The following is a 20,570-nucleotide window of genomic DNA, read 5'->3' on the forward strand; positions in this document are numbered from 1 at the left end:
ATGTCAATCCAGTTTTGTTTTTTTTAATTGTTTTTGATATTTTGCTTTAGAGGGAAAAGCAGTTTATTTACTATAGAATCTGCTTCCACTTATGATACTTAGACGCTATCAGCCACAATACTTTTACTTTGCGTGTTTTATTTCATTAAGTCCTTTTTACAGCCTTATTAAATAGTAACATCATTGCTAGAATCTCAGAAAAGTTAGTATCTGAATTAAGATTTGAAGCCTAAATTCTCAGCTTCAACATGTTATTCACTTTTTAGTTATATTTGAAACAATTATCTTCTCAGTATCTGTAATCAAGCATTTACACTGTCGACTCTTTTTTTCCATTGTTTGAAGCAAAGGTTGTTTAAACATAAAGTTTTTAAAAATCACATTTCCTTAGCAAAATTTAAGTTGGTCCAAGTGTTATCACTGACAAGACTGATACTTTTCAGTAAACTGATAGTTTTATGTCCTTTAATTAAATAAAAATAAGGGAGGGAAGATCAGGTTCCCACTATACCAGCGTAAAAATCTAGCAGTTTGCTTTTAATGGATGATCTTATAAACAATTGGAAAGTGGAATCAATTAGCCCAATACTGTGGCTACGGAATGTCCTATAACTTAACGTACCAAGTCCTAGTAAAATACACCTTATATGGTTCTACTTTAGATTTCAGATTCTATTTGTTAGGTATTCTGTGAAGTATGTGGTATTATATAAAAGGTTGTTTTAAATACTTGACTATCTGGGGTGCCTGGGTGGCTAAGTCAGTTAAAGACCTGACTTTGGTTCAGGTCATTATCTCATGATGCATGGTTTCAAGCCCCACTGTATGGCTCTGTGCTGAGAGCCCAGAGCCTTGACCCTGCTTTTGCTTCTGTGTTTCCCTCTCTTTCTTCCCCTCCCCAACTTGTGCGCACGCACTCTTTCTCTCTCTCTCAAAAATAAACATTAAAAAAATTAATAAAACACTTAACCATCCAAAACATTTGCAACATAGTACTCCTTACTCTAGTTTCCATTGCAATATTTGATTTTGGAAGGCATAGGTTTTGCTTTATTAATGTAAAATTATATTAAAACAATTATGTAAATAGTCATCAATATCTACTGCAGATATAAGCAGTGCAGAGAAGGGGAGGGTACATTACCATTTCTTAAGGACTTGCTGTGTTGGATGTTTTATATCTGTTATTTAGATCTTCACAACTGTCCCTTTGTGTAAGTTGATACCATACATACAAAACTGAGGCTCAGACAGATTTACCCAGAGTTGCAGAGCTGGTGGATGAGCCCAGCGCTCCTGCATTTGAAGCTCACAGTATGTTTTATAAATGAAAACTGGAGGGAGTTTTTGATTCTACAAATGTTTGAAGGTGTAAAAGAATCTCTTTTCAAAGGGAACTGTGGAAAATCTGACTTTTAGATTTTCTTCATTTTAAATTATTGACCTAGAAAGCTGGTAAGAGTAGAGTGATGTCTTGTCCTGTGAGTAGCCAATGCAGTAAAATAGTTTATGGAGTCTAGTTTCTTAGGCACCGATGGTTTGCTTGTTACCAGTCTCCGTCTTTGTTAGTTCCTTCCAATCTTCTTTTGTCCCCAGGCCCATCCCTTGATCACATGAAGGTATAAACACTTAACATTGCAAAACACAAAGATTATCTTCTGCAACTGTAGAAGTGAGGGTTTTTTTTTGTTGGTGTTGGTTTTCTGTTTTGTTTTTAATAACTAAAAACTAGTTATTGAACAGACTTTAAGGAGGTTTCATTTCACAATTCTCAGTCGTAATTGTGTAGTATCAACCACCCAATGATTATGTAGTTAAAAGTAAAACTCAGGGCACATTCTTACTTAGTTTTGTTCCAATATGCAGATTTTAATGTATAATTTTATTCTTTCACTTTGTAGGTACCTGGCCCTTTTAATTCTGAATACGTGTTCCTACCAGTTTTATTTCACAGTGTTTATGCTACTAAATAATATATTTAGAATCAAAAATATTGTTAAATCCGGGGACTTTCTTTAGTACACTGTAGATGTTTTTATTTTTTTTATTATTATTTCTTTTATTTATTTATTTATTTATTTATTTATTTATTTATTTTGAGAGAAAGAGCATGATGGGGGAGGGCAGAGAGAGACACACACACAGACTGAAGCAGGCTCTAGGCTCTGAGCTGTCGGCACGGAGCCAGATGCGGGGCTCCAACTCACAAACCGTGAGATCATGACTTGAGCCAAAGTCAGATGCTCAACTGACTAAGCCACCCAGGCGCCCCAGTGTAGATGTTTTTAGATATGGAAGGAGTTTTTACCCCTCTGCGTGTCCCTCTTCCTGAGAGTCCTCCAGTGGTGTACATACCTTTTGAGAGGGGTGAGGGGACACTGTAATCAGTAAGTCAATTTTGGTAACTATTTTATAGCAAACCCTTGTTCGTGTTTAGACTTTTCTTTTTCGGGGTGCGGGGGGGAGTTGTGGATTCTAAGCTTGTATTTTAAAAGGTTGAATGGTATTGGTAATCTCTTACATAAATCGATACAGAAACTTACCAACCATTTCTATGACTGTATCATAAACCACAAACTCACTCAAGCTGAGTTTGTAAGTTAAATTGTTTAAGTGATACCCTTGCCTCCAGAATTTATTTCAAACATAGACTGAATTTCTTTAGACACTATAAGATATTCAGAATAGGGGAGAAAACTGGTCAGAGAAACAGAGAGTATAGAGACGGAGGAAAACTTCTTAAAGGAAAAGCTACCTTTTAATCGTGGATGAGGTTTTTTACCATCTCAAATGTAAATGGACAATATTTATATAAAGTTTCTCCCACTTTAGTGGTGGGAATATTTTTAAAGTTTATTTATTTATTTTGAGAGAGAGAGCAAGAATGGAGGAGAGGCAGAGAAAGATTGAGAGAGAGCCCAGGCAGGCTCCATGCCCAGCATGGAATCCCATGCGAGGCTCAATCTCAGGACCCTGAGATCACAACCTGAGTCAGTATCAAGTCAAATGCTTAATCGACTGAGCCATCTAGGTGCCCCAGTATTGGGAATATTTTGGCAAATCTTTGTCACATGCCGGGATTGAGTATGTTGTGGGGAAAGTAAATGGAGCAATTGATACCACGTTTTCTCTGATTTCTTCCTTGTCCAAGAGAAGTATATTGATTTTTTATTCTAGTCACTTTTTGAACATTCGTTATCATTTATGCAAGTATTTTTATTTCCTTTTGCTGTCCATGATACTTACCTCTAACGATCAAGTGCAAACAAACTGGAGTGGCACTTATACAAGTGCCCCTTGTGTGAGTAGGAAGGAAGACGAAGAAGGCGTTTTATTCCATCTATAGTGGGAATACACACTTAACCCCTGAAACGCGCTTCGGTTCTAAAAGGTGGAGAAGAGAAAGAAAGGCAGAGTGATTTGGCTTACCTGCACTAAGAACATTCTCAAGAAAGACTTTAAGGAGCTAAAATAACTAGAGCCTGGGGAGATGCGATAGAATCTTAAAGAGGAACTTGTAGATCCTTCTGCTTTTGAGTGAGTAAAGTGAGGCACAAAGAGATAATATAACACAAGGTCACTTTTTTTTCCCTTCAGTATTTGTTGAAGCCACAGAGTTCCAGGAGGCGGTCCAGATGGCCAACTTCTATATCTTCCCTCTGTCGATTCTGCCCAGGTTCTGGTAGTAGGAAGAGGCATTATACATGATATGCAGGAAGGAAGGGAGCGAGAAGTAGTTGGAGAACTATTGCAGCGGAACCTTAAGATTCTTTCTTTGTTTATCTCACCGTGGAGTGGTCGTAATTCCTGACTCGTCCTTTGGGCAATTATTGTCAGGACATTTTGGGCCAAGGCTATCATCTAGGATCAGGAGCCACCAAAGTTTAGTGAAGAATTAGAGACAGGTAGTTGACAGCAGCAAACGAAACAGGAGAAACAGTTAGAGCCCTGTGGTACAACCTGGCCTTGCCTGACCCAGGGTAACCCTACTTCCTTCTCAGCTTCACTAATGAAGTTTGCTGCAGGCACTTTAATAGTCTGACTCGGCTCGCTGTTCGATGCCATACCATTTCCTTTTAGAAATAGGGGCATATTTTTCTAGAGCTGGTAGAGGTTAGCTAAATCTAGATCGCTTTTTCTAATATTTTGTGTCTAGCCCTCTGAGCAAGAACCTTCTGGTCCTTATTTGCTTGCAAACTTCAGTATAACCCATCTACCCATCCTTACTGCTTGGTTCTACTTTAAGAATTTATTTTCCACATGCTCTCGCACATACAGCTTGATTACAAGTGTCTCCCTTAAGATTTTTCCCTTCTTGTCTGATTCCTAATGTAGCTTCATGGCATGGACCCTTACCCTTCAAATTAAGAGAAAGTACCTGGATTGTATACTGGATAAAGACATTCCCTCTAAGCTTGCCTTTCTTTCTAACATGTATTCTCAAGGCCTGAAACCCTGCTCAAGGTTCATCATCTAGGAATTGGACAACCTTAGTCTGAGCCACACTTAGGCATTAATACATGCATTATTAATATTAATAATCGCCCTCTCCCACTCAGAGACAATTCCCAGCATAGAGATTGTGGTTTTCCAATCAATACCAGGAGCCTTTGTAGTTCCGAATACCAGCAGTATTCATAAGTAAAACAGGTAGAATTAATGAGAATTAAAAAAGAGAGAGAGTAAACGTTTTGCGAGGAAAGGAAGGGTGGAAGGATTCAGGAAGAAAGAAGGAATGTGAGGGGAAAAATACATGCTCAAGAACTGGAGCACCTCTTGACTAGTGCCTCAGGCTGGTGGTGGTGCAGTCATTATTTGAGCCCACTTGGTGGATGTGAGTCTGACTCGGAGGTCTTAGGAACTGCTCTTGAACTCAGTAGTCCAGATTTTTTTGTCTTCTTAGCAAAATTACAAAGTAGAAGAAGGGAGGGGCTTGGACAAGGAAATAGGACACCTGTACTCTTTCATGGTGCCTTTTTTTCTTGATTGAAAGGAAACCAATATTCTGTTTTACTTTTCATGTGAAAAGAACGAGTTTATTTCTTTTCTAGTGCTGGTGGTGTAAATGAACTGCTCTCATTTTGAATACAAGAAATCATTTTTAACATCAGAATATTTCTGTCCCCTTCGCCCCCACCCTCCCACACATAACATATATGTTCATGTAAATTCAGTGACTTCAAAGCCAGTTAAACTGCTTGGCTAATAGGAAACTAAAGATTTATCTACTTTTAAATTTCATAGAGTAGAGGGGAAATGATAAAGCAAATTAAACCGTAAAGTTCTTTAACATCGGTAAGTTTCACACAGCTGCAGGGATAACTTGACGAAAGGACATGTTCAGCCAGATGGCCTGTGCTGGCCTCCTTCCCATTCCTGCAAAAGATACGTTATTCACTCCCAGGGTAGCTCAGGGAAAGAGCTGATTATGGAATTAAAACAACCAATGTCTAATTAACCCCTGTTTTGGTCAATGTTTCCTACACAGTTTGGATAATTGGCATACTTTAGTTCCGTCAAGGGAGGCAGCTGGTTTATTGGTTAGTTCAAGCTCATGGGAATAAGAAATTTGAAATTCTCTAATCAGCGCTGCCCCTACAAACTCTAAGTATGACCTTGGACAACTTACTTGCCTCCCTGTGTCATTAGATTTCCCCATTTGAAAACTGGAGATCCGTGTTTCCCTGAGACCATTCATGAAGTGGAGGCACTGTAGGAAAAGCAAGGGTGAGTGTTGATATTTGTAGAGGTCTTTAAGACTCTGGTTAAAGAGTTGGTTTGTGTTACATAGTATTACTATATTATCTTAAGGATGCTGTGATGGAGCAGAACAGAAGTCCACTTAGCACAGCTCAGGCACGGGGTATTCATTCCTAGAGCCACCAGGAGGCTCCTCAGGAACCCAGGGATGGGTGCCTTGCACCTCTTTGAAACTGGAAAACATTCAGCAGCTCCTTACTGCCTCTTCCCTCTTCATCTTTGCTTCTCTGTATGTGCCTACTTCATTCTTTCCTTTCAGCATACTGAGTCCTCGGTATTCTAATCTCTGCAATGTGGCCTCATTAAGCAACCCAAAATGAGGGTTTTCCATCTCGTTGAATTTTAGATCCCAAAGGAAGAAAGGAATTGATGCAGTGTAGTCAGGTTCCCGACATTCCCACACTTCCCTGTGGCTAGTGGACCGGGAACAGATTCCTTAAGAAAAAAGGTCTATGGAAGAAAGAAATGATAGGCATCTTTTGTACCTAAAATTACTCTTTAGTTTATGGAAAGTGTATTATAAAATTACAAAATTAGAGAATTAATTAACTATGTTATTAAGTATTTTACAGATACAAAGTTTTTTGTTTTTTTAGTTTTCTGGGACATTTGGAGAAAATATTAAAGCATTCAGTAGATAATTTTGAGTGCCTCTAAACTATCGGGTCTGGGATTACAACTGGAAAAGAGAGCTGCAATTCTCAAAGAGCTTTATGTATAGTGACTGGCAAATGAGCTGGGGAGTTTTTTTCCCCCCTATTTGCAAAAGTCTGGTGCCATGGCCATGACTAGTAGAATAGTTAACATTAATCACATGCTTGGAAAATACCAGATGTTTTACTAAGTTTTACATACATATTTCATTTAAGACAACAGCTTTATGAGGTAGATACTATGATTCCTATTTTAGAGCTAAAGAAACTGAGCCCCAGAATCACCAGACCAGAGTCACTTCCTGATGAATTACAGTCAGGAGTCCACAGACTGCTCTCTGAACCAGTGTGCTCTGTGGCCTTTCTAAGAAAAACAAGAGACTTAGGACAACCGAGGTAAGATTTTGAAGTAGAAAAAGTAACCCAAAGTTCGAAGAGTGCAGTAAGAGCATTCGCCTTCCCAGATGTTTCCAAATTCTCCTTTGTCCTTTTCTCTGTGGCACTTTAACTCAGTACTGGGCAAGGCACGACCTGAAAAGAGCTACTGCTGGGTTTGAATGGGCTACTTAACGGGCAGTTGAACCAATCATTCAATTCCTCTTAGCTTTACTACCTTTTTTTGTTAAAATGTGAGTGAGTATAATATAATATTAACCAACCCCATGAGGAGAAACAAAGAAAATACATCTTGGTATTTCATTCAAGGAGGACGTATGGCTTAGAGCAGTGGGGAAAGCAGGGCCTTTTTAGTGTACAGTACACTCGGTAGGAGTCAACAGTTGGTGGCAGGTATCTCCCAGGAGCTTTTCATACCCTGCTCTGGCCAGTCAGGAATTTGTGAAGAATCGCATCTTTGCATCATCCGCCGCAGCCTGGAGGCCTGGCACATTTGTCTTCTCTTGTTTGCCCTTTGTTAGCCCCCTGTCAACAACGGAATTTAACTATCTTATCTAGACCTTAACAAGGTGATAGACTTAGTCAGTGGAATATGGCAGCTATGTTCTAGTGTCTGAAGGATAATTGAAGGATTAGCCTGGTTTTCTGAGGCCTCTCAAGGCCCAGCCATCAGACTAAAAGGAGACAGATTATAGCCCAGCGCAGGGAGGCATTTGATGGGAGCACATTGTGCAAATGGGGAGGGAGTTCTCTGAATAATGGATAACCTTTACTGAGTGCCTGCTTTGTGCCCAGGCGCTGTGCTGAGCACCGTATGAACATTGCCACAGTTTTCCCTCACAGAGGCTCTGTGACAGAGGTATTGGTTTTTATATATTTATAAGTAAAACTTTGAAGAGTAGTTAACTTACTTGCTAAAGGTCAAACAGTTTGCCAACTATTTGGTTAAGAACAGTTGGAAGAATCAGAAATTGAACCCAGAGCATTCTGATTCCAAAAGATACCATGTTGGATGGCAGTCCATGGTCACTTGAGGTTTTCAGGATAAAACACACCAAACAAAACAAAACATACCAACTAGACAACCAGAGTTAGCAAATAGGTTATAAAGGGGTTTCTGCATTCTGTGGGAATGGTCGGTTAGGCAGATGACCTTTCACCTCTCTTTTAACCTTTAAATTCTATGATCCGGTTGTGTTTGTAGAAGCAGTTTGCAAGACATACTGTTAGGAGTCTGATAGCCGGTGGTAGGATCATTATAGGAAAATAGCTTTCTCTTTCTAAGCATTAGCTCCTCTGCCAATTTTATGCAAGTTCTATAAATTTGTTTTCCTATGATGTTTGTCAGTTAAGCTTGGTCCAAGTGAATAAAGTGCCAGGAAAAAAAAATTATAATGAATGTCAAGGAAATTTGATTACAAGGTTCAGTATCGTTAAAAGAAATGACTAAATAGCTTATGATATGTTTTGTTTTTAATATAGATTAAAGAGTGACTTACTATACATTTTAGAAAACTCTGGTTTTCAAAATCTTACCCATATATGTCAAAGTTAGATATTTTTTGTACCTTCATGACTTCTTTGTCTCCTCAAACCTGAGAAACATTTAGGTTTAACACCATGCCCCGTGGTGAGAAGCGACCCCTTCTTCAGCATTATTCACAGGGGCAAATGTCTTAATTTCCTATTGCTACTAACAGAAACATTGCAGATAGAGTGAAGAGTAGAAAAGGCACAGCAGGGGCACCTGGGTGGCTCAGTTGGTTAAGCATCCAACTCTTGGTTTCGGCTAAGGTCATGATCTCACAGTTCATGAGTTCGAGCGCCGCATTAGGCTCTGTGCTGACATTGCAGAGCCTGCTTGGGATTCTCTCTCCCTCTCTCTCTACCCCTCTTCTTCTCACTCTCTATCCCTTTTTCTCTCAAAATAAATCAACATAAAAGAGAGAGAGGGGGAGAGAGGAAGGGAGGAAGGAAGGAATGGAGGTGGGGAGAAAGGAAGGAAAAAGCATAGCAATGAAACTGACTATTCCTACATTAGTGTTCAAGACCTACTTGGATAATATTAGTTTTTATTGACTGGCTTTTAGTTTTTCAGATTCAAGTCCTTAAAAAGCTACTTGGTTACTTTTACATACTCTAATTGAGTTACTTCATGATAGGATATTGGTTTTATTTAGCCAGACACAGTGAAAGCACACACTTAAAGCGCTTCATGTTCCCATGAAAAAGATTATCCTGAGAATCATTTTGACCACTTTGCTTTAATCTTTATCACATAATTTAAAGGGTTCAAGTTCTTTATGATGATATTTGGCGCAGTGATTGGTTTTTAAAATGGGTGTAGAGAAACAGTTTCTCAATTGTGGTCGATACAGTACAAAGTTATTTCATAAGGCTTTTCTTTCCCCATATTACCGTAACTATTTTTTAGGATAAATTTGATTTGTCTGGTTTGGGGAAATAAATCTTTCTGTGTATGAACTTCATTTCTTAAGCATGTCCATCACAGGAAAATTTAACAAAGTTATGTTGTAATGTTAAATAGGTTAGATTCAATTTTCTATAGGATGAGTAGTTTGAGAAGGAAAAATGGTAAAAAGTTGTATGATATCAGTATTCTGAAACATTTACCCATTCTAGATATAGTCTGTGAACATATTAGATCTTATAAACCTTGACTGGGGAGACACTAATTAAAGGAAATTCAATGATTATAATCAATTTTTTTATGTCAACAGATGTTGAAAATGAAGAACTTATGAAAACTAAAATCCTCTAGATATGTATTTATCTCTAAAATGTTTAAATGTTGTGTTTTTCTAACAGAATGCTGGTCACACTGTCTTCCAAACACAGAAAAATATTTTATTGCTCTTTAATTTTATGATTTTTTGTTAGTTTATATTCAGAGTAGAAGGCAAAAAAAAAGGATATCTTGAATTCAAAATCAAACATTTATAAATAGCTTTCTCATTTCATCTTAAATCTTAAGATCCTGTAGAATTATGATTGCATATCCCTCACTTTACATACTCAGACTCTAAGAGGTTGACTTGTTGCATGTTCCATTGGGAATGCTACCGCTGCCAGGTACTGACACACAAGGGTGAAAAGACATAGTCCTTGTCTGTCAGGAGCTTACCCTCCCGTTGAGGGCTAGGCATAACCAAACCTCAATACAGTGTTCTGATGAGATGATTGGAAGATCTCCTGAGCACCGTGGAGTTCTGGAGATGACACACCGTTGTCCGCCTGTGGAGTTGAGGGGCGGCTGTCCGGGGAAGAGTAAAAGCATGTCTTAATCCTCTAGCTTGGTTGTAGACAATTGGGACTTATTCGATTCAGAAATGCGTTATATGATGCATTTTTCTGTCTGATATGTTCCACCAAATGATGATTATAGGGACTGTGTGGGTGAATGGGGAAAAGGGCACTGAGCAGAATGTTCTTTACTTTTTGTACATTATTGCTCCCACTCATAGGTCTTAATCAAATGCAATGATAAGAATTTAAATGTAAAACAAATTATTCATTTTATAGAAATGCTATAATCAAAAGTATATTAAGGACCAAAACAACAAAGCAAAATATAAACAGTAGGAAATATTGATCTAAGGATTTCAGTAATTGATGTTCGAGTTGAACAAACTACTAAGCATAGAAGTGATGGATATAGTATATGTCATTCCACATATTTCTCTCTAAAAAAAAAGTATACACATGGTAGATTGAGGCCCTCATAAAGCTAGAGTATGTAATTATTTTTTTATTGTAAAACTGTTTTAATTTTATTGAGTAAAGCTAATGGTAGATAGTAGTGGTTGTTTTTAATGATCTTAACCGCTCAAGTGAAAGTTATTCTGAAATGTTTCTGTTCAGTAAGTGAGGTCAGAAAAGCCCTGACTTATGTTACTGCTGTTCTTCTTGGCTCATAGGAGCCTCTGCTAAAGCATCTTTACTACCCACACCCTCACCTCAGTCTGTGTCTGTGTCTGACTGTCAGGTGCCCTGGCAAGGGCTGGGCTGTCCCGGCTGTGTGGACTGAACACACCAGAGACTTGGACAGCAGCAACGCTGGGGCTCAAATTGGCAGCTACTGCCTATAGTTACTGAGATTATTCCTGCCAACATTTGCTTATGTGTACAGATGAGCAAAAGAGAGGTCAGGGGACACTATGGGTGGCAGTTTCTTCAATAAAAATGAAACCACTTAAAATAAATAGCCTATTGATGGATGATGGTATGCCAGTAGCTTTGTCTTCCTAGTTGAAGAACATATTTTAATGTTACCCTTTAATATTTAAAGACATAGAAATTCTCCGGGTGCATTGTACATGTTCTTGTCTTTTGTGTATTAATCCCCTGGGGTGGGACCCTATCAAGTTTATTGACTTCTTCTCTTTACAGATACCGTCATTATGTCTGTCTGCCCATAGGTTGTGTCTGTAGTGATGTTTTTCTGCCTCAAGCTGACTAAAACCTTCAGTCTGGAAAGCTTTGTGTTCTGGGCCAATACAAGCAAGAATGATATCATGATGTTTTCCATTTCTGGAAAATCAAGTCAGAGTTCATGGACCATTTATAGCAAAGTAGCACTTTTACCAGGCAGCACACAAAGAAGAATGTTAATTGATTAACTGATTAATTGATTAAAAAGTGGTTCCTGCAAATAGATTTAATAGTGTATTTTATAAGGAATTCTTTCTTTTAAAAGAAAATGTCAATAGATTTTGTGATCAAATTTTGATATACAAATTAGTATCCACTATGAGTAGTTTTTCTATAGCCAGGCTCTGTTTCTGCCTGGTAGGGGAAGGTCCACTTTTTTGGTATTTAATTTGACACATATTTCTTTCTTCTTACTTTGTTACCTAGAAACCCCAGTCTTCCTTAGTATAGTACAATTCTGGTAGTTTCATTTAAGCCTATTTAATTATCAAAAATATTTTGCAGAATGAAAATCTGATGATTGAGAACATTTACATGTGCATATATTTTGATTGGCAAATTATATAAAGCCATAGCAGGTGATGCTTGATTTAACAAAGAAAGCTTTATTATAAATTTACCCCAACAGCCGGATGTGTCCTTAAAAATGATGATTTTTTTGACTGGAACACTTTTAGTAAGAACATTTATCACATAATTTTTGGTTCATAAATATAATTTAAGTTCAATTCAGTACCTTATTTGAACAGCTAAACCAAAAGGTATGGTTTTGTTAGATAATTGCACTGTTCAATAATATAATTTCATTAAGAATCACTTTTGTTGCTATTGTTGATAACAAAACTTTCTTCTTATATGTATAATTTAAACTATCATGGATGACTATGGTTAAATTGTAAGATTTTCCTGGTTGAACCAGTTTTTAGCAGTTAAATCTCTATATTTAGGAAGAAGTGACCGAAGATATTGAGGAATATACAGTTAATTTCCTTCAGCTGGTACAAAGACATGGAGGTGTGGGGGAACATGGGCAGATTCAGAAAACTGCAAGTTAAATTAATTTCAAATTGTCACATGGCAAACATCAGTAGTATCAAATTAATATGCAAGCATACATATACATGTACATACACACACATGAACACTTATGATCCTGAAACACACACACACAAGTTTCTTCTGTGATCAGTGCAACATTTTAGCAGAAGACACTTTATAACAAAAGGTACATGAAGATCTAATCTTCAAAGATGGGAAACATTTTTAAAACAGAGTGTACCCTGTGAGTAAATGCAGTATCTAGTAAGTGTACTAAAAACCCCAGGAGCTTTGATCAATTGCCAGCTGTTATATCAGTTCTGTTGGTAATCTTTCTTACTGATCTGTGACCTTGACCTTGTGTTTGTATCTGTATGTCAGATGTATTTCAGGGATGAGGAGACTGTAGTTGAATTTAATAGAATTTATACTCCAATCTTAAAGAATGTTCCCGTATCTATGTACATTATGTATGTATGTATGTATGTGTTCACACACATACACATACACACACACACACATACTGTAAACACTCAATTCCAGAAGAAACCACCATTTTCCGTTGTATTTTATATTTTGATATGGATTGGAAAATACGCTTTTGGAAACTGATAGAACCAGTTACTTTGAAGACCTATTGAAAAAGGTTAGGAGAACCTATACCCTCTCTTTGCTTTATACTTAAACTCTTTTTATTTTCATATTTATGTGCTACCAAAATAATTTGTTAGTGATTATTTTGTGTTTCTTCAAGAAACTTGTGTTTCTTCAAGAAATAGTAGGAGTCAGTGACAGACATTAATATTAATGTTAAGTAAATATGTATTTATCATATAATATTTATCTTCTGGATTTTTAATAGTTGTAGTTAGAGTCGATTTTAGGTAACCATAATCTAGTTTTCTGTGTTTTTAAGAAAATGTGACATAGCATCCAGGAAAATACTACATTTTTGGAATAGAAATTGACAGTTAAGCTCTTTGTCCTGTGATTCTGTGAGCCTTTTTTCACTTAAAATCTCCAACTCTTTCATCTTAATTTTGACTTAAAATTAATTTTCTTAATGAACTGTAGAGGCAGAGTAAAATAGTGGCTTTTATCGAATCTGATTTATAAATATAAACCTCATAATTCAGAACAAAGAAGCTCTTTTTTCCTTTGCTATATCAGTTATAGGGGATATTTGTTTCTGTCACCAGGACAATAATTGTCCTCTCTCTCATATGCATTTATCTGTTACCAAGGATCCTAAGTCTTTACTATTGTGTTTTATTCAGTATGTAGTCCTTATGAGATATGCAAAAGCTCCAGTTGGGATATAAGCTCGTATTTAGCTTTCAAGTACACATCTGTTTGAAATTCTGTGGTCCCCTTAAAGAAAGTAATAAAATAATTTGGGGCCATTGGATAGGCTGGCTGTATAGCTGTTTCAAAATCATTTCCTTCCCCTAGAATTCACTGAAAAGACTATGACACATATTGGTCAGGACTGCTTCCACAAGTTTATGGTTATCATCTTTCTGGTTAACATGCTTATCCTTTTTATCAATTACAATTTGATAAATTACTTGGAATCCTAGAAATAAAATGTTAGGGTTGAAGAGATTCTCAGATACCTATGTCTTTGTATTGAACACTTGAGTCAGTCAAGCACCAGCGTGTCCTAGTGAGTCTCTTTTAATAGGGAATGTTGAATGACACTGTTTTACTCCTATGGAAGCAGCTGACAGCAAGTTAAAGCTGATGGACCTGGAAGTTAGGAGCAAATTTGGCCTTGGGCAAAAATATGTAAGTCCCTCAGGTTGCAATGGAGCGCAATCTGGGGCGGCTGTTTTTACTCGACAGTGTCAGTGACTTCTGTTACCAATCATTGAAGACTGTTTACCTCTAAATTGAGAACCCCTGGGAGAGGGCAAGATGCTCGTATGTTTGAAGACTTTGAAGACCTATTGAAAAAGGTTAGGAGAACCTATACCCTTCCATTGAGCAAAATGGCTTGAGATAATTTTATTTTCTTGGCATCCATCAAATGTACAACCACACATCCATCTTTTCACGAAGTTAATACTACAAAGAAAATTATCTCAGAATTCAAATTCTATCAAAGGACATTAATATTTATTCCCTTTTTTTTAATCAATCAGAAATATAATAAATGAAATTTCAGTCTGCCTTTCTTGCCATGCCCTATTGTTCCTGGCTTGAAATGGCAACAATTGAATGTTTCTTTTTTTTTTCTTAATTATTTTCAAAACCCAGCTTTTCTTTTTCCCATTTTATTTATTTAAAAAAATTTTTTTAATGTTGGTTTATTTTTGAGAGAGAGAGACAGAGTGTGGCCAGAGGAGGGGCAGAGAGAGGGAGACACAGAACCCAAAGCAGGCTCCAGACTCCATGTGGTCAGCACAGGGCCTGACGTGGGGCTCGAACCCACAAACCGTGAGATCATGACTTGAGCCGAAGTCAGACACTTAACAGACTGAACCCCCCAGTTGCCCTTGTTTATTTTTTATTCTATTGCTTGTGCTTTATCTTATTGCTAGGTGTCATATCCTAAAAATCATTACCATGACCCAAGTCAGGAGCTTTATTCCTGTTTTCTTCTAGGAAGTTCATGATTTCAGACCATATAGTTAAGCCTTTAACCCATTTTGAGTTAATTTGGGGAGTGGTAAAATAGGAGTCCAGTTTTATTCTTTTACATGTGAATATCCAATTATCCCCATACCATTAATTGGAAAGGCTGTCTTTTTCTCCATTCAGTATTCTTGGCTCCTTTGTCAAAATATTAGTTGATTGTATGTGCTTGAGTTTATTTCCAGGCTCTTTGATCTGTCTCATTGGTCTGTTCATTTTTATACTAATAAATGCTATGTTGATGACTATAGCGTTATAGTATAGCTTGAACTCAGAAAGTGTGATGCCTCCTGCTTTGTTCTTTCCTAGGATTTTTTTTTTTTTTTGGCTACTTGTTGTCTTTTGTGGTTTCATATAATATTTTAGAAGTATTTTTTATTCTTCAATTTAAAGAATAAAAGATGCCATTGGAATCTTGATAGGAATTGCGTTGAATTGATGGTGTTTGGGTAGCATTGACATTTTAGCAGTATTAATTGTTCCAGTCCGTGAACACAGGATACCTTTCCATTCATTTGTGTCTTCTTTTTATTCTTTCATGAGTGTCTTGTAGTTTTCAGAGAGATCACTTACTTCCTTCATTAAACTTATTTCTAAGTATTTTTTTTGATGCTATTGTAAGTACGATCAGTTTCTTTTACAGAAAACTCATTGCTAGTGTATAGAAATGCTACTGATTTTTGTTAATATTATATCTTCCAATTTTTACAAAACTTTCATTGATTACATCTAACAGTTTTTTGCGTGGTTGAGTTTTCAGGATAATCATTTCACCTGCAAATAGAGACAATTTTTACTTCTTTTTAATTTTGATACTTTTCATTTCTTTTTCTTGCCCAATTGCTCTACCTAGGACTAACACCAGTTAAGCAGGAGTGTCAAAATTAGACACCCTTGTCTTGTTCCTGATTTTAATGCAAAATCTTTTAAGTTTTCACCATTGAACTGCTGTTAGCTGTGGGCTTGTCATTTAATGGCCTTCACTATGTTGAGATGTTTCTTTCTATGCCTAATTTGTTAAGAATTTTAATCATGAGTAGATGTTGAATTTTGTCAAATGCTTTTTCTGCATCCAGTGAGATGGTCATGACAATTTCATTCCATTAATGTGATGTATCACATTGATTGATTTCCTGGTGTTGAATCATCCAAGCACGTCTGGGATTAGTCCCACTCGATCATGGTAAATGATTCTTCTAATATGCTGCTGAATTTGGTTTACTGGTATCTTATGGGAAAATTTTGTATCTATATTCATCATATATAATTCATCATTGTAGGATTTTTTTGTTTTTGTTTTTCTAGTAGTATCCTTTTTCTGGCTTTGGTATCAGGGTGATGCTGACCTCATAAAATGAGTTTGGTAGTCTTCCCTCATCCTTGATTTTTTTGGAAAGGTTTGATAAGGATTGGTGTTAATTTTTCAAATGTTCAGTGAAATTCTGGTCCTGGGCTTTTCTTCATTGGGAGATCTTTTAGCACTAATTAATTCTATCTCCATACTAGTAATTGGTCTATTCAGATTTTCTATTTTTTCCTGATTCAGTCTTGGGAAGTTATATGTTTCTAGGAATTTTTCCATTTCTATAAGTTTTCTAGTTTGTTGGGAGTATAGTTGTTCATAGTAACCTCTTATGATTGTTTTCATTTCTGTGGCATCAGTATTGGTAATGTTTCCTTTTTCAGTTACAGTTTTGTTGACTTGGTTAAAAATAACTTTTTATTCAAAATAGGGGATTCACTGTAATCTTGACTTTTTAAGGAAGCCTCATAACCCTTATCTGAAATGTTACCTTTTCTTTTTCTTGTTCTGTGAAATTAAGTGTTGGGTGTTATGTATTACAACTTTTCATTGGCCATTGGTTTAAAAAGCTTAATCTCATACATTTGGATGAAATGTTTGGTGTTACATCCCCTTGATAAATTTTTCTTGGATTTTTGTTTCCTTTCAACTTTTAAAACTCTTTTTCAAAGTCTTACCTTAGAGAACACCAAGACTTTTCTGAATTATTTACGTCAATTTATATTGTTTTAATACAAGGTTCAATAATTAAGACTTTGGAAGTTTCTTAATACTTTGATATTTTTCTTCTAATTCTAATGAAACATAGTATTTTTCATAGCCTTTTGTGCAAAAAGCATCCTTAAAATAATCTACAGTAGAATTTAGGTAATGTCATCCAGTAGGATAAGTTATTCCTAAACATCACAAGTAAGTAGCCTTTCAGTTAATTTTACATTTTGAGGAACCAGAGCCAGAAATTAAAATGCTCATTAGAGTGGCATTGGAGAAATACTTTTAAATTAAACAACACTCAAACTGGTATTACTTGCTAATGGAAAATAAATTAGAAGAGATTTCATGGAAACAATTGGAAGTCATGAGGTGTTCACTAGACATAATTTAAACACCATACAAAGTAACTTCATAGATGTTTAGTCATTGAAATATGTTTTTAATGGAGAGTTTGATGACAAGTAAGATACTGAACCCTTTCCTTAAAAATAGTTGAGGGAAGACCTTTCTTACTATTTATTTATTGTCAACTAAAAGTAGTCCCACATATAAGAATTCTATTAGATTCATCCTTCTTTTTATCCAAGTAAAATTTTATTTTGCCATTTTAAAAAGTGTTTAAAAATTCATATTTTCTTTTGATTGGTAGAAATAGAAAGTGCAAATAGTGCAAAACACATTGCAATGAAAATAGTTTACTTCAGAGAATCAGTATAACACCCATTTGGGAATGGTTAATGTGCACGTTAGTTACAACTGTCCTATTGATTAAAATCTTAAATAAAAACGTTAGACTTCAACATAATTTCATATTTTTAGGTACTTAAAAATAATAGCTTTTTAAAAAATACTTTCTGAATTAAAGCATTTTACTAGATATTTAACTAAACTAGTCTGTGTATTAAAACTTAGATCATTTGGAGAAATGATTTATCTTGACCCAAATATGCATATGGTCAAGATAAATCAGAGATACATTATGGAACCTTAGTGATCTTAATTTTCATATATCTATGTATATTTTTCCATTTTCTGATCTGGAGAATTAATTCATTATTTCCAGCTGTGCCAAATAAAGACTAAAATAATAAGCCAAGGGAAAATAATGGAAGTGCCTGGAAGAATGATGCAATAATGAAATAAGCCATCACTGTATCATCTTCAGTTTCCTTATTCCATAGCCCATTAATTCTATATCATTTCTCATGAATGTTTTAAAAGAAAAGTCTGGAGACACTATCTTTGTAGTCTTCCTATCCTAAGTTTTTAGGAAATATAATAGAGAATTCAGTATTTTCCTTTCCCATCTGTAATGTCAAAGAGAAGAAAGTTGGCATAGGAAGATACTTCAATTAGGTGAATCCGAGGATGACTGCAAAGAGAACGATAGTTGTACTCTAGACACGAATGATTATGGTGACATTGATTGTAGAAGTAACACTGTTTTCTTCAGATGACAACATCCGAAATGAATTTTCTCAAACGCAAGAATCAATGAGTGAACAATATAGTTCTTATTTTCCCAGGTTTATTGAAATGTAATTGACATATAACATTGTGAAAGTTTAAGGTGTGCAATGTGATGATTTGCACATATGTTACAAAATGATTTTCATTGTAAAGTTACTTAATACATCCGTCGTCTCACATTGTTCCCATAACAATGTATTCTAAGGACAAAAAGGAAATACGGGATTTCATCTAGTCAGCTACTCAGTAAGAAGGACTTCATCACTCACTATTTTGTGACAAGAACCTCAACTGCCCTGTTTTGCTCAAAGGATGTATGGCAGTATTCTTTCTTCTTTTATCATGTTGGCACATTTAAATTTATATGAAAATGGTTCATAAGTGGACAGATATTGAAGGCTGGTATATAATAAAAGAGATTGAAAGAAAATAGATGGCATAGAAATGAGATAATCCATTGATTAATCATTATAATTGGTGTTAGTAAATCTAAGAATAAAAAATATATATTTTGCAGTTTATGCAGTAAGGAAAATTCTTTCCTCTCTTCAGCATAATTATGAGCTATCGAAGTTTTCCAAAGTAACACTCTTTGATTTATACAGGTACAAAAAGAAGACCCAGAAGTGATAATGCCCACTTCTTAGACATGTATTTGAAATCTGCAATTGATATTTAGAAGATATTTCCAAATCCATGTATGAATGACAGTCGACAAGCTGTCAGTTGCCCATTATGGATATGTTGTCTTTCAAAACCAGGAAGATACGGAATTCAGAATGGGTTAACTATGTGCAAATTCTTATTTAAATTTTTAATGAAGTTGGTTTACATTATTTCTTCATTCTTTGTTATTTATAAATTGACTTAAAATATTAACAAAATGCAGCAGTTTCTCCTGCTTCAGTTATTTAAAGGAAGGAGAAGGAAGTTTTCTGAAGAACTTTGGCTCACTTGATTCCCAGAAGAGTTTTTAATAGGGTATAAGTGAATTCAGGCCTAAGTAGTCTCAGAATTCCTAATATCTTTGGCATTTTATTTTTTGCTAGAAGGCTGGTAGGTGTTGTGGCTAAGTGTCGCCTAGAGCAGTGTCACAGGAAATATAGTCTCATTTATAGATTCATCTTATTAAAAAGCAGGATAAGAAGTTCTTTCCTCGCTGTTTCATGTAATGGTGCTGTTTATAGAATTTCTTTTCAAAGAAATTAATGAAAAATAACCACATTGACTTAGAATTTTCTCGAAGAAGTTAGTCATCTTCCCTTCAAATCTATTCTAAATTTGTTTCCTGCCCACTTTTCAACAGGATGATGTGATAGCCTATTGTATACCCATGTTACATTTATACATATTATAGTAACCACAGTTTCTAAACTTAAAAAATAGGTACAAGTGCCTTCACATTTTTTTCTAAATTAATGATTTTTAGTTTAAAATCTTACAGAATTGTTTCAAATCATATATAATATTTTAATTTATACTTAGTAATAGCGAAGCCACACAAAAACAAAAAGCGTGGGTGGGGAGAAAAGTACCTCATATTAGGAACACCCTAGACATGTGGGAGTTACAAGTTTACCCACAACCTGTGTTCTGCTTGGAATGGACCTCACGTTGAAATTTCTACATAAAGCAAATGAGCAGAGATTTCAAAACAAATATATTAAACCTCTGATGGATTTGATGAGCATCTAGAGAATCCATCTCTTCTGGTTTTAATAAGTCATGGTAATTATGGGTGAATAAGTTTGCAAAGATTATACTTACATGTTTATGAATATGACTAAGACTGTCACACTTTGCACAGGCCCACAAAATACTTGTATGCGTTAGTGCTTCCATTTCTTTGAAAACAGCAATTCTGCAGATCACTTGTGGAGTGTGTGACATTTCGAGGATGTCAGAAGTGAATCTTCTGCAGCCCTCAACCCCACATCCAGCTCATCAGAGAGGTCATGTCATGTTCATCTTTTTTTTTTTTCATTTTTCCTCCTTGACTTGTGCTTTTGTTCCTTCATAAGCTCCCAGTCATGCCAGAGAGCAAATTCTAGCTCCGTTACAGAGCTATATTACTATAAGAGACTTAGCATTCATATTTCTTTGTAGAAAGTGCTCGTGAAAATTCAGAAACCATCAAAGTGTTTTCT

At 35.8% G+C, this 20,570-nt stretch overlaps 1 protein-coding gene across 6 annotated transcripts in view; it reads left to right on the forward strand.

Moving 5' to 3' along the window:
- Positions 1-20,570, forward strand: part of NRIP1 (nuclear receptor interacting protein 1) — an 83,603-nt gene that overhangs the window by 55,474 nt on the left and 7,559 nt on the right. The window contains exons 1-2 of one of the 6 annotated variants that reach the window (XM_029939130.1): positions 6,671-6,809; positions 7,605-7,668. The exons of 4 other annotated variants lie outside the window; for them this stretch is intronic. The gene's annotated coding sequence lies outside the window, so the exon portion shown is untranslated. Of the gene's footprint in view, positions 1-5,649; positions 5,728-6,670; positions 6,810-7,604; positions 7,669-20,570 lie in introns of those variants that run through there. One more of the 6 variants, XM_029939131.1, reaches the window with a different exon arrangement.

This window comes from Suricata suricatta, chromosome 5, assembly GCF_006229205.1.
Source record: "Suricata suricatta isolate VVHF042 chromosome 5, meerkat_22Aug2017_6uvM2_HiC, whole genome shotgun sequence".
In the NCBI taxonomy this organism is placed as follows: Eukaryota; Metazoa; Chordata; class Mammalia; order Carnivora; family Herpestidae; genus Suricata; species Suricata suricatta.